This window comes from Uloborus diversus, chromosome 3 (genome assembly GCF_026930045.1).
Source record: "Uloborus diversus isolate 005 chromosome 3, Udiv.v.3.1, whole genome shotgun sequence".
In the NCBI taxonomy this organism is placed as follows: domain Eukaryota; kingdom Metazoa; phylum Arthropoda; class Arachnida; order Araneae; family Uloboridae; genus Uloborus; species Uloborus diversus.
Window position 1 is genome coordinate 130,068,252 of NC_072733.1, and position 16,481 is coordinate 130,084,732.

Sequence of the window (16,481 nt, forward strand, 5' to 3'; positions counted from 1 at the left end):
TGTTTGACAAAATATATTGTCTAATGTTTCATATCAATCAATTTTATCTTGAATTTTGAGGATAAAATATTGCGTACCATTTAGCATCTTATTTATGGATAATTAATTTTATTATCTGTTGCAGTTAAAAAAATCATGAAATTTGAGTTTCATGATCGATGTTTTGCAGAAACGCCAAGCAAAGTATTGTTCGAATGAATAACCTGAGTTTAAAACATTAGCTAAAAATCTTATTAAGTATCTTAGTCAAATTTTTGAAATCATTAAAGCAATTAGAGCAAACAGGAAGCCTTATATAAATGTGTGTTTTGAGTTCGTACAATACATGTATCGGGTCTCGTATTCTTAAAAATGGGATCATGACACAGAAAGAGTTAAAACCGCTAGTTCAGAAAAAAATGCTTAATAGTTTTTTCTTTAATCCCACTTTTTAATTTGCCGTGTGATAAAAAACATGTGAATAAAAAATTTCACCCTTTATTTCTTTGAAAAAAAACCTTTAGTTCTTTGTAAATAGGTACAACCTGATAACGTAAACACAAAAACATTTTTTTTTTGAACCATGAAAAGTTCAATGAACGATTTAGTAAAAATTGTTAAATAACTAAACGTGATGTCTGTTGCAGTGTAAAAACTATTTCAATAGTAATTTAGTTGTTATATGTTCTATCACATTGACAGATAGATTAAGGGTGACCGCAGACTGAGGAAACAGGAAATATCAGACCTTTTTCTGAGAAAAATACCAAATTCAATATTAGTAACGCAAGTTTAAGCCATTTTTACAGTTCTGGAAAGGGCGTAGGGAGATCTCCTTCGGAGATTTATCTAGTCTAAAATATGTTTAAGCTGTCTTTGATTATGTAAAGATGGGGAAAAGTATGGAGAGGGGGGAAGGATACCTCTAGGAAAAAATTTAAGAATGCAGTTTTAAAACTGTACATTTAGGGCATTTTTAAGGAACTTTGGGTTTTATGTTCCGGGGTTCATTTCAGGGAAAATATTTTAAAGCTAAAGTGTTAAAAACATTTTTGTTAGGTAACTTGAGGAATAAGGGTATTATTGACCACAATATTTTGAAAATGTTTTTTGTAAAGTATAGTTCAAAGCTATCTTTGGTGATGTTAGAGGAAGGAAACTCTGGTTGGAGGGGGGGGGGGTTGGTATCCGGAAAATTGTAAAAACTGATGCGTTTAAAACATTTTAGCTATCTTTGATGATGTAAAGAGAAAAAGAGGAAGACAGGTATATAGGGACTTTTTGCGGAAAAATTATTATTATAGAAAAAATAGTAGGGGAATGTGGGGTAAAGTGAAATTGCTAAGCAGGCTAGATTTTTTTTTAAATGCACAAATTGGAATTTTCTTTTGAAAATTACACTGTACAAAGAAAGGACATTAAAAAAAAGTGGAAATTTTTCCCTTTATTTTTTTCATAGAAAGAGTGAAAAATAAAATATTTTTCTGAATGAAAAATGTTCTAGTCACTCATAAAAAAATGTATTTGTTCAAATGAATGATTAAAAGAAGGGTAGAATGAATAATAAAAAGATAATGAAACAATGAACGAATACTTAAATAAATAAAATACTTAATACATGAAGAAAAATAAATGACCGTATAAAATAGTGAATGAATAAGAAAATAGGTGAAGGCATGAATAAATAAGTGAATTAATGAATGAAGAAATGTAAATAAATTAATAAATGAATCAGTAAGTGATTTTGTAAATAACACTGCGCGGCAAAAAAAAAAAAAAAAAAAAAAAAAAACCTTCAAAATGCTTCTGACATTTTGTCGGCTGATTCTTATGTAGAATGACCCCCTGAATCCGAATATGACCTCCGTTTCCCCCCTATACGTACCATTTTTTTTAAAGGACCCCCAAGTTTTTTTTTTTCAATTTTTTTTAGTTTTAGAGCAATTAAATTTTTTTTGGAGGTGAAAGGAGCTTTATATTAACTGCTTACATTGTTTTGGTGGGCAAGAGAGGTTCAAATTTCAAGATCACGGATACCGATCGCAAAAAGGGGAACTTGGGGGGGGGGGGGGAGTATAACTTCTCAAAATAAAAGAAAAATCACGAAAAACGATTTTTTTATTCTGATTTTTTTTAAAAAAGATGTTTGTAAAAAAAACTTCCGAGCAGAATGAGAGTATAAGACTAAGCTTCTATGACTCCTATGTCGAAAAAAATTTTCGCGACGTAAAAAAAAAAAAAAAAAAAAAAAAATATCATGTGAATGTCGCACGTTGCATACGAGTTGAATCGCAGGTCTTCATTCAAAAAGGCATTCCTCTGGCTGATTTCTATGTAAAATGACCCCTATGACCCCTTGTTTCCAAATACAACCATCTTTCTCCCTATCACGCCCCCTTTTTAGAACCTACCTCCCCTCCTCTCCCACGCCATTTTTTTATTTGAAGGGGGAAAAGAGCATTACAATAACTGTAAACATGATTCTGAATGATTAGATATGTGCAAAGCTCAAAATCTTATGCATATGTAGCAAAAAGGAAAACAGGGGGGAAGGGGGCACCCCACCAAACACACTGTGCAGCAAAAATTACTCTCAAATGCTTCTGAGGCTAATCCGCCTGATTCTTCTGCAAATTTACCCATTGAATCCAAACATGATCTCCGTTATCCTCCTACATGTACCGATTTTTGTACAACTCCCCCCACTTTTTATTCGGGGGGGGGGGGGGGAGGGGCAATTTTTTTTTTTTTTTGCAATATATGCACAAGATTAAGAACTTTGCACATCTCTAGTAATTCAGAATAATGTTTACGGTTATTGTAATGCTCATTTTCCCCTCGAAATTTAAAACAATAAATGGCTCTGAATCAGGGGAACCTACAAATAAATGTATAACGTATTGCTTGTGTTCTCGTAATTAAGCGTATGTTTGTAAAAAAAAAAGGCTTTTTCTTATTTTTTTTAGGTAATGGTTTACCCGGTTATAGAAGAATGATAGTTTCAAGCATTGTTACGTAAATTTTTTAATGTGTATCTATAAAGTTAAATAAATTCATTTTAAACATATTGTGTTTAATGACTAGATAAGTTTGATAAACTCAGTTCAGTGTTATGTGCGTAAGTTTGAAACATAAATTCCATGCGTATTTTAAATTTAGCTGCATTAGTTAATGAACTTGATATTAACTGTCTGGTTGAGTTAGACCTGAATGTATGGCATTTAGTTGCCGTCTGGAGATTAAATGCCATACGATAGAAGCTAAAAAGAGTACTCAACCAGTCACGTCTTAAGAACCGAAACTGCCATACAATTTTTGCACCAATGAATTTTCATACACAAATCATTTCTATTTTGAAGCAATTAGTTTGCAATGTAATAACAATCCCAACCTTAGTATTACATGTTGCCTTTCAATCAATAATAAAAGTCATTATTAATTTCAGGATCCAAACCGCACCCCTTAAAAACAAGCACAAACCTGGAAGCTTATACAAAAGGTTTGTACTCATCTTTGGCGGGAGGGGGGGGGGGGGGGGGGGGAGGGGATAAAAAAAAGGCAAATGAATGGAATTTCAGTTAGATCTCATACGGTAATACCTTTTCCACAGCTCATGTTTTAATGTAGTACATTTTTTCCTCATTCAAGAAATAAATAAATGTTTTGAATAAAGTGGCTACTAATGGTAAAAAAGGGCTACTAAACTGAAAGTGTATGCCAGCCACTGACGACTAAGTAATTTTTTATTTATTTTGTTTTTCGCGAACACTTTTCTTCCTTATGCAAGGAATTAAAACTAAAAATAATTAATTGATAATTGTCAGTGCCGGATATACGATTTTTTCGAGCTAGGGCAAATCTTGAAACTGATGCTCCTACTCATTCTCCTTCAAGTTTTGTATTGAGTTTCAACGACCCCCCCCCCCCCCCCCCCCAAGGAAATAGAACAAATTTGTTGTCCCCCAAAAATTGTCTCACGGGGGCAAAGATCCCAACTCCCCCCTTCGCCCCCAGATCCAGCACTCATCGTTTTAGTTAATATTCAAGGAAATAATTAGTCATTAAAGAATTCCACTGCACTTACATTTTTAAAGGAACACAACTAATGTTTAAAGTCATTGATCAGATACCAAGCAATAAATCACTGAATAGGAAAGTAGCACGAGTTCAAACAATGAAGGCAAATTTATTTTGATTCTGAGAAATTAAATTTTTTGAAAATGAAATTTATGAAGCAACAAACTGAAGTTATGTGAGCCTTTGTTTGTACAATTTTTATTACTTTTTACAGTATGGATTAGCTTTGAAAACTAAAATATGGAAATTAATATTTTAAATATATGCAGTTTCTGTACTAAGTAATATTGTGCACTACATTTTCCTGCAACCTTTTTATTGGTAAACATTGTTCGTGTGCAATTCTGCTGTAAGATAGTCAATTATCTTGGAAATATCATTGTATTTTAAATTTTCATAGTAGCTATGCTGACTAATAATTATATTCATCCAAAGCCTAAACCATCATCAGCCTGTAGTCTCAAAATGAACACGAATTTAGTGCATATTCTTAATTTCTAAAAGCTACTTTTATATTTGTGCGGTAGGTATCCTCGGATGATATTAGTGCGAAGAAATTGTTCTAAAACGCATTCTAAAAACTCTACCTGTGCCACAAAATGCTCAAAGAAGTGTTCAAAAACGTGTCTTTAACGCGATCGTATAAGTGCTTAAAAAGTGCGCTAAAAAGAATGCTGAACTAAATATATGTTCCGAACTGTGTTTCTAGAAGTGTTTTGGAAACTGACCCCAAAAAGTGTTTTAAAAAAGGGGACAAGTGTACGTGTTCAAAAAATGTTTTAAAAAGTGTTTGATTATTTGCAGTGTATGTGCTGAAAAAAATGTAATGAAACAAAGTTCTTTTTTCTTATTATATTGGTTTTTCTTCGCGCGCGTCTTTTGTAAAAGTTTGATTCAGTGCTTTCACATTGCATATCCCCCATAGTCAAAACCAAAAAGTGTGTTTATCTAGTTCCAATGACGTAAGTCTAAAAAAGCGAAGTATATATTAATCTAATAAGACACTTAAATTAGAACTACCCGGGAAATCCGTTCTTTTAAAAGTAAAGCTCTGCTTACAGCACAATTTTAATTAATGTAAAACAGAGAATGAAAAAAAAAAAGAGAGAGTTAAAGATATGGAAAACAGCAGGCACAAAAGGAGATTTTTCTGTACATGGAGTTGATTACATTACCCTTAATGTAAAAAATGGTTTTCAGTTGCTTCTTAGTGTCCAATCATGTGGTAATTCATACTTATTTTTTCTGGGTGTTAGGGCACAAACTGCATTGAGCACACTGCATTGATACCTAAAAAGACATTTTCCACACTCGTAAGTATTATACGTAATTAATTTAATTTCTTGAATACCATAAATAAACATCTGACAGTTTCTGCCCAAAATCCGAATTTCACGATTGATATAGTTCTGATCGATGATCACTGAATTCATCTACTTAACAAATAGATGGAAAACAACATAGCTTTTGAATTCCGCTCTGTAAAAGCGATTTGTCTTCTATTCACATTTTAACTAGAGAAATATATTTGGCATGTAAAAGCAGCATAAAAAATTATGAGCAGTAAAGTATATGCAAAACATGCGACACAGAACTAAGCGTTTGTTCAAAGAGATAGTTATAATTGCTTTTGATAAGTTGTAGATAAACTTTTATGAATTGCACTGTATTTCAAAACGGAGAGCGAAATATATATAAAACAAGAGTCACTAAATGGTTTCTGTGTTTAAAGTGTTGATAAAGTTTAATAAGTTACAGACACACATTTTGTTAATTTAATGCATTGCAGGTAGTCATATTTCTGTTTACTTCGTAAAGAAGCTCTTTCTCAGTTGCTTTATTTGTACTTCTTCACGTATCACATAAAACTATTATTTCATAAATTTTAACGTCTATAAAAATTTTATACCAAGATCAGTTTATGTTTTCCACAAATTCAAGTGTGATTTTGTTTCACAAAAAGGTACGGAAAGCATTGAAAGAATCCTTCACATTAAACAATCGAATTGCTACAATCGTTTTATTTAAAATAACACCGAAAGAAATTCTTTTATTTGAAACGAATCTGGTCCTTCTCATACAATTAACTGCCCAAATATCTTTGCATGAGTTTCATTACAAAATAACGAAGTGTGATGAACATTTTCAAACGCCAGTTAATTCTCATTCTTTAAGAATGCTCGGAGAAGGTTTTAAAAGGAAAACGTCATTAACCTTCAAATGGACGAAAGTGATTAATCAAGGTTTTTCTTCCACTTGAAAGAATATAATCGGCAATCGATGAAAAGAGTTTAGAAAAGAATTGCCGTTTATTCATCCAAAGAAAACATTAGAGTTTCAGTTTAAAAGGTTACCAAAAGTGACTGTTGAAGCTTTTTATTTTAGTATTTAACTTTATTTAGTAAATAAGCTGAAAATGTAAGAATATTCTGCATAACAATGATATGACAGAGATATACACGAATTCACAAAAATATTTAGCTATATATTATAAGTTAGAATATAAGATGAGGAATGAAGCAACTAGTTTATCGAGTGATTTCTGTGATTTTCTTACAAATGTATGAACTTATATTAAGTTGAGGTTATTTTCCATCCATTCAACACATAAAATACTTCGAAGTATAAGCCTAATACATGTGTACATGTATGCGTATGTAAATAAATGTGCATGCGTACAATGGTTATAATTTGGTAAAAATCAATTTATGCTTTTGATATTTGCCTCATAACGTTAGCAGTTTATGAGGTCAAATGACACTAAGACTTATACTGGCATTAAAAAATTTCCTTTTCTTCTAATGCAAAGAGTTTTATTAATTTTAAAAGGCAGTTTTATCCACATAACAATGTTAAGTACATAATTGTTACCTGGTTATTTTTTTAAATATTTGTTAGCTAAATAACAATATCAATTTCTATTTCAAACGTATTTTGCACTTAAGGGCCATTCCATGAAAAAAGTCAACCCTTTGTCCCGCACGTGACGGTTCATATATTTCATCAAAAAATAATACATTTAGAGGGTAATTACGAAATTTTTTGCGAAAGCAATTTTCTGCATACTTAATTTTTGTACAAATATTACTTATATATGTTTTAAATTTGACTACTAACTTTAAAAAATAGTTTGTTTTCCACTAGCATTCTAAAAATTTACCTTGTAGCTTATAGATAAATGTCCTTCCGTTACCGTATTTTTTTGTCCTTTCGTTACCATTAAAAAGCATATAAATTAAATCTATATTAAAATTCTAACTGAGCCTCCTTGACAAGGAACATAATTCTGTTTTGCATAAAAAATATTAGTTTCTATACCCAATAGGTTCTTGGTGAATTAACTGAGAAGTAGTATTTTGGTAACGGAAGGACATCAAACTGTTACCTTAGTAATAGACCAATTTCACGGTTTAAAAAAAAGAAATTTTAAATTACTTACCGAAAAGTTCAACTAGACATTCAAAAGATAAAAGTTAATCTAAATAGTATATGCTGATAACAAGTATATTGTAATTACAGTATGTAACAAAAAAGAGATTTTTTGCTCTGTAAAAACACAAAGAGAAAACTTGATTTTGCACTTGATTTTCTGAAAGTCATCAAACTATTGGGAAAAAACAGGTTAAGATTCAAAAAGTTCATTTATTTCAGAAGAGAATGGTATATGGCAAGTGACAGGATACTAATTTTTAAAATTCAAGTGTCATGTCACCTTTTTCCTGGAATTCACCTTTTATATTATCTATTTATTATTATTTTAGCTTCAACCTTACTAGTTCTAGTTTCTTGTAATTTCTTTTAATATAAGGAAATAAAACTACTTAATTTTAAGTTGATCTATATTTCAATAAGCATCAACAAAACGTTCTTAAAACAATTAACTGAAAGATTTAATCTGTAATCCTGGAAGTGAATAAAGGCATTGAATTTACAGGGATTGTTTATGATTTTCTAAGATGTTTGAAAGTATTCTTCGGTGATATTTGATGCATTGTGATCCTTCGAAATGACCGAAAACACAGAAAGATATCTTCGATCGTCGGTCATTGTATCGCAACTAAATCCCTCGCTTAGTAAACGGATAACAGTTGCTCAAGTATGTGATGCATTTTAAAGATATGTGATTACAAAAGATAAAAATTTACGACTAAGATCCTACTTCTCTGAAGAATATTGATGTGCATACAAATTAAAACGCTTCATAGACACCCTGGTAAGTCCTAGTCCCACAAGGAGCGCTTTTCTCAAATCATCTGAGCAGATTCCAGTTAAACAATAGCCGGAAAGTCAAGTCCCATGTGCCTATATTTCAAAATTGTTTTCTTACATTAAAACATTTTAAATATGAAATGATTCTAAAAACGTGAGTTACTACTGCCATATTTTGAAACATTTGATAAATTCAGAATTAAAAAAAAAAAAAAAAAAAAAAAAAAAAAAAGAAGAAAAACGTGTTTGAAATTGAGTCAAAATTAAAGTAAAACGTACTTCGGAAATTTTTAGTTATTTTCATAGGATCAATTGATAGTTGAGGCAGTTCGATTTTTGAATAGAAACCAACTATTTCATTTCCATTTTTGAATTTTCATAGAAAAAAATACTTTTAATTCATTGAAGACAGTAAATATTAAGACAGTAAATAGAATACAGTATACTCCCGATTATAAGCGGGTGGCCTATCCGCGGGGCGTATTATCCGCTGCCTTTCACACATAGCAAACAAGGAGGGGGGGGGGGACGGCGATGATCAACTGAAAGTAGATAAACGCACATATTTTAACTTAATAAGTGTAAAATCTATATATATATATATATATATATATATATATATATATATATATATATATATATATATATATATATATATATATATATATATATATATATATATATATATATATATATATATATATATATATACAGTCCCTATTTCTCTCTTCCTCTTCCTTCCCAATGACACTAACCTTCAAAGGACACCGAACTCAGACATGTTGAAACCTAATTTTTAGATCCACCCTATAGATGCTGCTTCAGATTTACGCTACTTACTGATTTTTAGTTCTACCTTACTTATAAATATCTACGTACACGTGTAAAGGAATTATCGGACTAATCATGAAAAATTTATCTTCCTCTCCCCTGTCTTTTTGGTATAACCTATCTTGTTAGAGTTAATCTGTTTGCACGCTTTGCTCGAGTAATCCGTTTGCAAATAATAAGCGATCCTTTTTTAGATTTAACCTACATTTTTTCCATATATTGTAATCGCTTTATCTATAGCTTAAATGTATGCGGGTGTTATTTTGCCGTGTGCAGGTAAACGGCAGTATCTGCAGAAATGAATTTTCGAGATATTTGAAGAAATTTGTCTTATTCAATAATAACCATAAGGAAATCTTGGAATTAAACGTTTTTTTCACACCTTTTTTTCAGCGAAAACCAAAAGTAAGATGTACAATAAAGCTAACGTACAATAGATGCCAAAAAAAAAAAAAAAAGCAGCTACTGCCCTTGACCTGCACACGGCAGCATTGATCTTTTAAAGCCATTACATATGCCAGCAATAATTTTCTATGCTGCACATATTTTCACCAGTATCACGTTTTAAGTACAATATAATCATTTTTAAGCAAAAGACGCAATTTTAATCTTATCTCTCATTTTATATATTTTTTATAGTTATCCGCGGTGTGCCAAGCAATTCTGCGGATAATCGGGCGCTTAGTGTATGTAAAAAATAGGGGGAAAATATATTTGATTTCGCATAAATATGTAGTACATTAAAAAAAAGAACTCAAGATATTATAATTGTACTTGTGTTCTCTTATATTTTTTGTGTTTTTCATGATCAACTTTTATTTAAAGTGTATGTGATTAGCGAAAATTTTTGTTTCTGAAGGTAGAAATATTTAAAACAGTTTCATTCGAAATATGTTATTGCACTGTTTTGAAAAACGACTAAAAATCATAATTCAGAAAATAATGAACGTTTAGCTAAAATTTACAATTTTATTTGCATGCGACAAAATGTGCTTTAGTAAAATAAAATACACATTTTTAGAGAAAAATCATACTGTGTACCAAGGTTTCCCAAAACAAGTGCCATAGGGTGAGGTGGGGTATGAACGTAAGTGTCATTGAAATCAATATACGCATATACAGCGTTTACAGACTTTCAGGGCAGATAGAGTACACCTAGACGTTGGGAAACCACATAGCAATGCATGGTCGGATATGCTTTACTGGCGTGGTAGTGATGACTCAAATAACCAAAAAGACAAGACACGATTAAGAGAAGAAAACATGTCAATTATTTTAGTACAGCAAAAAACTAAGAAAAAAAACATGAAGGAGCATCAAAGTAGGTGTTGGAAATTTAAACCCCGGGCCGTGATGCATGCCTGACATCTCCGGCGCATTGAAAATCGAACGTCAAAGTGAGCGCGACAACAAAAGCCACGTGTGCACATGCACCGTCATCTGATGCTTCGGTTTACGTAACGACATCTATCGTGTTCACCAGGCAAAAATTTACCAGTATTTTTGCTGTATTAAAAATAATAAACATGTTTTATCCTCTTATTCGTGTCTTGTCTTTCTTGTGCTTTGTATCGTCAATATCGCGCCAGGAAAGTTTCCGACCATACATTGGTATGTGATTTCCCATCGTCTAGGTATACTCTATCTGCCCTGAAAGTCTGTAAACGCTGTACTGATACACCCTGTATAAAAACACTTGGGGACCATCAGGAAATTGCAGTTCTTCAAAGGGTTCGCGAATCGGAAAAATTTTGGGAACTCCTGTTTTATACAAAACTAGCACCTCGAAGAGAAACTGGTGATGCACATCTGCATCAATGAACCGGCCATTGCTTTAGCCACCGACTGCTTTACATTCATGAATCGCAGTCGTTCTCCCAAGATTATCACATGTAACTTTCTTATTTTTTAAGATACGTTTTAGAGTATGGTTTTGTATTCACTTCAGCTGTAGATGCAGAGCACCAAATCATAGGATGCGAGAAGCAGTGGTACTCATCAATACCATTAATTTGCAGAAAGTGTGGAGTGAACTAAGCTGTTCATTTAATATTATATGGGACTGCTGTAGGCAAATAAGGGTCATTCCATGTCAAGTGATCCAAAATTCGGGAAATTTTTTCCCTCACCCTTTTGTATTTCTTTGAAATTCGGCTCATCGGTTGTACCCTTTGAGGTAAACAAAAGTCCAAATTTTTAGATTTTTATCTCCATTATTTTTTTATTTATGACACTTTGATTTTTCGAAAAACCGTCTTTTTTTCATGGATGCTTGAACATAAAACGGACGATAACTCAGCCCCAAATATAGATAGAAAGATTTGGCAAAAAGCATTTTAAAGTACATTAGTTGCTGTTTAATGGGATATTCAACATGACTAATTTCAGAAAAATTTTAATTTTTAAAAAATAAAATTTAAATTTTAAACTTAAATTTTTCAGAAAGGTTCAGATTTTTTTAAAAAAAATTCTCAAAAATTTGTGTGTATTTTATCTTCATTTGTGCAAAGTTTCAAGTTGGGATCTCAATGGGATCATATTTTTATGAATTTTTAAATAAAATTTGACTTATGAAATAATGACATTTTTCAGATTCTAACTAGTTAAATATGAGGTTCTCTTACTGGGGATGGTCTAGTAAGTAGTAATTGATCATGACTATTCTTGAAATGAGCTGACATGAATACATGAATTTGTAGATTAGTACCCCCCTCCCCTCCGCCACACAACCACTTTATGTCTTTTTTTTTTCAAAACTTTTCAAAATGTAAAAAAAAAAATAAATAAATAAAAACCAAAATAAATAGTAAACTTATTAAAAATTGGTAAATGTTTTTCTTTAAAATAAGAAAAAGCCCTCCCCCCCGAACCACCACTTTTATTATTTTTTTTCAAAACTATTTTCAAACTGTAAAAAAAATAAATGAATAAAATAAAACAAAATGAATAGAAAACATATTAAAAGCTGGTAAATGTTATTCTTTAAAGCAAGACAAAGTACATTATCCCCCCCCCACTCATCCACACATACGATTAACACTATACTAGTATCACGCCTCACCTGATGTTTTTTTTTTCAGACCAAGTGTTTCCTTTTCAATCCGAACTTCACAAAGTATACTTGATTAATTCACTATCTGATAAGGAAAGTTATGATTCATTTCATCCTTTACCCTTGCACCAACTTTCAATTTTGGAGGGAGGAAAGAAATAGTTTGCCCCAAGATCATAGCAAAATAGGAGTGTTTCCCCACGCGTTGTTTCATTCTTTTCACACTAAACTAAAAATAAATCTAAGAATCAGATCATATGTCTGTCCGCATAAAACTAAATGTCTTTCTACAACATTTGGAGTGCAGCTGTTTTCTTTTCTTTAAGGCTAGCTTTCTTTTAATTTCAGTTGTAAAGGAGAGCAATGCAGCGAGATCTATTTATACATATATTAAAAGCAGTTATAGATCAAACAAATTTTGCTAGTTAGAGCATAACCTTCCATGTTGTTAAGTTTCATTCCAGATTGCCTCCCCCCTCCTCCTCCCCCTCCCCCTACCGTCCCAGTTTCCGAAAGAAAAAAAAGCTGTAAATGAGTGGTTCTATTTGTCTGTTAAAGTTTTTATGACCCCCCCCCCCCCATTTATCACTACTGATGTTTTGCAGCGTGCGTCCCAGTTTATTACGGTTATAACTCTTACGTGCCAGCTTTTTTTTTTTTTTTTTTGAATACTGTTTTGAAAAAAAAAAAAAAAGATAAAAAGTGGTTGTGTGGCGGAGAGGGGAGGGGGGGGGGGGGTACTAATCTACAAACTCATGTCAGCTCATTTCAAGCATAGTCATGATCAACTACTACTTACTAGACCATCCCCAGTAAGAGAAACCCATATTTAACTAGTTAGAACCTGAAAAATGTCATTATTTCATATGTCAAATTTTATTTAAAAATTCATAAAATTATGATCCCATTGAGATCCCAACTTGAAACTTTGCACAAATGAAGATAAAATACACACAAATTTTTGAGAATTTTTAAAGAAAATTTATTATAAATTTTCTGAGAAATTTAAATTTAAAATTTAAATTTCATTTTTTTAAAAATTATTTTTTTTCTGAAATTAGTCATGTTGCATATCCCATTAAACAGCAAATAATGTACTTTAAAATGCTTTTTACTAAATCTTTCTATCTATATTTGGTGCTGAGTTATCGTCCATTTTATGTTCAAGCATCCATGAAAAAAAGAGGGTTTTTCGAAAAATCAAAGTGCCATAAATAAAAAAATAATTGAGATAAAAATCTAAAAATTTGGACTTTTGATTACCTCAAAGGGTACAATCGATGAGCCAAATTTCAAAGAAATACAAAAAGGTGAGGGAAAAATCTTTGGATCACTTGACATGGAATGACCCATAAGCAAAAATTCAATTAATTAAAACATGATTACTTTGTTCTTTTTTTTTTTTTTGCTGTTTTTTGAATTGTTTCTGTATGTTTCCTAAAAATACCATTATGTTTAAAAATCCAGTCATTATTTTCGTGTTGCTTCCATTATTTGCATTTATAAATTTATTCCTTGCAAAGAAAAATTGAAGTTAGCTGGTATCTTCCGAAATCTGCGACCTCTCACATGATTTAATAATTTTTGTTTTTATATTTCACTAGAGTACAATTCGCTTTCCTGTACTATTTAAAATTTGGAAATGGTTAAGTAGAACTTTAGTTTTGCATCTTAACCGCACTAAGAGTGAATGCAAAATTGAAATTCACGCACCTGAGTAGTGTAGTTAGCACGACGTTTCTTCTATCCCTGAATAAACTCTGAAGTGTTTCTTTTACGGTTAAAATTTTAAGACTGTAGTAGCTCACGAATATCATTCAATCGTTACAAATGTGTGAAAGATTCACCTATATCTGATTTAATCCATTCCAAAATTTTCTACCAGGCACCCCAGTGCAAACCTTTCCGTTAATCCAAACATATTGTCAAAACTGTATAGGTCTGATGAAAAATTATCACATAAGCTTTGTGCTACAAAATGATTAAAGTGAAAAACCAACGTAAATAAAGCGCAAATATAAGAGAAAATACAGCATACAGCTATTTCAAGACTACAATGGAACATCTTCATCAGTGCAAAAAGCAGACCGACACAACAAAAGTCGCGAGAGAACCGACAACAACCAACTGGACATCGGTATTTATACCAAATAGGGTAGCCTTGAAATAGCTACAGTGGCTCCCAAAAGTGTTTGTACACCTTGAAATTTTGTAGTAAAACCAAAATAACGCAAAACTGAATTCGAATATGAAGTTCAATTTTTTTCACACCATTTCTTTGCCATTCTGAATAAAACCCAGTAGTTTTTTTTTAAATATTGCCAAATTTTGTTTTTGAAATTTGACAAAAAACGATAAGACAGAGCAAAAATACGCCACAAAAGTCATCATACACTGAAATATTTTCGAATAAATTCATGATTAAAATTATCATATGTGTTTTTTTTTTATTATTTTTGCATTGCAATGACACTGTAAAGTCATTTGCCTTTAATTTTTTGTTTATTTATTCCCTAATATTCTGCTTATTATTTTAAAATTGCAGGTACGCGTAGAAAACAACAAACACGATTCGAAATTTGATTTTTCCCCTCACAGAAGCCATAAGTTGGTTTGATATGTCTCCCAATTAGTTAATTTATACCATTTCATAGTGAAGTGCTTGATAAAATGCTTTAAAGACAAGAATCGGATCGAAAACAAGGTAAGAAAATGTCAACTGGCAAAGTTAACAAAGCGTGATAGGAGGTTTACAGTTTAAAAAAAATATGAAAAATACACATTTGAGCGCTGAAAAAGTTTCTACAGAATTGAATGAAACATTTTACGTTTAAGTTTCACCAAAAATTGTTCGCCAAGTTCTCTGATTAGCTGGATTAAAGGGACCTCTTCCCGCAGAAATTTTCTTGCTCGTGCGAAAAACAGTAGCCTTACTCTTTCCGTCGTAAAATCAGTGATAAATAAGCTCAAAACGTTTTGGAACAACGTCTTACTTATAGGTGAAAATAAATTCAATATTTAGGGTTCAATTGTTGTATAATTGTCAATAGAGGAAAAAATGAGGAATTTAATCTTAAGAACTTAGCTGGATCAGTTAATCAGGACGGTGAAGGTGTTCTTGTGTGAGGGTGCATAACAGCATCAGAACTTGGAAATTCGGAATTTTTTTATGAAATAATGAATCATGCTGTCCACTTACATATTTAAAAAAAAACAATTTTAAACTATAAGCCCAAAATTTGGCAATCGAAAACAACTTCGTTGTTTATCAAAATAACGATAAGAAGTACACGTTTGCGTTTGGTGCCTCAAAAATTGTCCTTAAACTTAGAAATATCTCCTGAATCACCAGATTTAAGCTTAATGGAACATATTTGGAGATATCTGGTAGCTAGATTACGAAAATACACCATTGAAACGAAAAGCGAACTAGAAACAGTAAGACTCGAAGTGCGACTGAACAATTATTCAGAAATTGCATAAAAAAAGAAAGAAAAAACAATGAAATCTATTCCCAGGCGTTTAAAAGCTGTTGTTGATACTGCATGATATTCTACTAAATAATAATTTTGTAAAAAGATAGATTATTTACTAATTTTTTGATATTTTTTCAAAGTGTACGAACTTTTGTGAGATAAAATTTCCGGAACTTTTTAGTTTTTTATTTTTAAAAAACTAAGTTTTAATGTTTTATTAAAAATTTTCGTGTAGTTTTGTTAAAAATAGATCATAGATCTCATAATTAAATACTTATTTCGAAACAATAATTCTAATCAATGCATAGGGGCATGTTTAATTGAATGTCGTAGGTATACGAACACTTTTGGGAGTCACTGTGTATGCTGTATTTTCTTTAAAATTTGTACTTTATTTAAGTTGGTTTTTCACTTTAATCTATAGGTCTTAGTCTCACCTCACACCTATCCTTTAACTTCTTAGCGTGTGCCAAGATTGCTATGTATACAAAGTGTAACCCTATAAATTCATACCTTACGTTTTTCTCTTTGCCTTGAATCAAAACTTAATTTTTCATAAATATATGGGTCTTTTTTGGGTTTGCTTCACAGTTCTAGATGTACAAGTTGGCAAACAAATTATATTCTCCCATTTATGTGTCAAAATTAAGCCTATAATTCGATTAATTCAAATTTTAACTTTAAATTTTGATTCTACATTCTTGTAAAGGGAGAATTTTGAGCTCATAGGACAGTTCTGATCATAAACAAACTTATCAGCACCCAAGAACCAGACAAAAATAGAACTTTAACGCGCACCGCTGTTTGTACACAAAACGAAAAAAATTGGAAAAAAAAAAAAAAATTAATTTGAATTC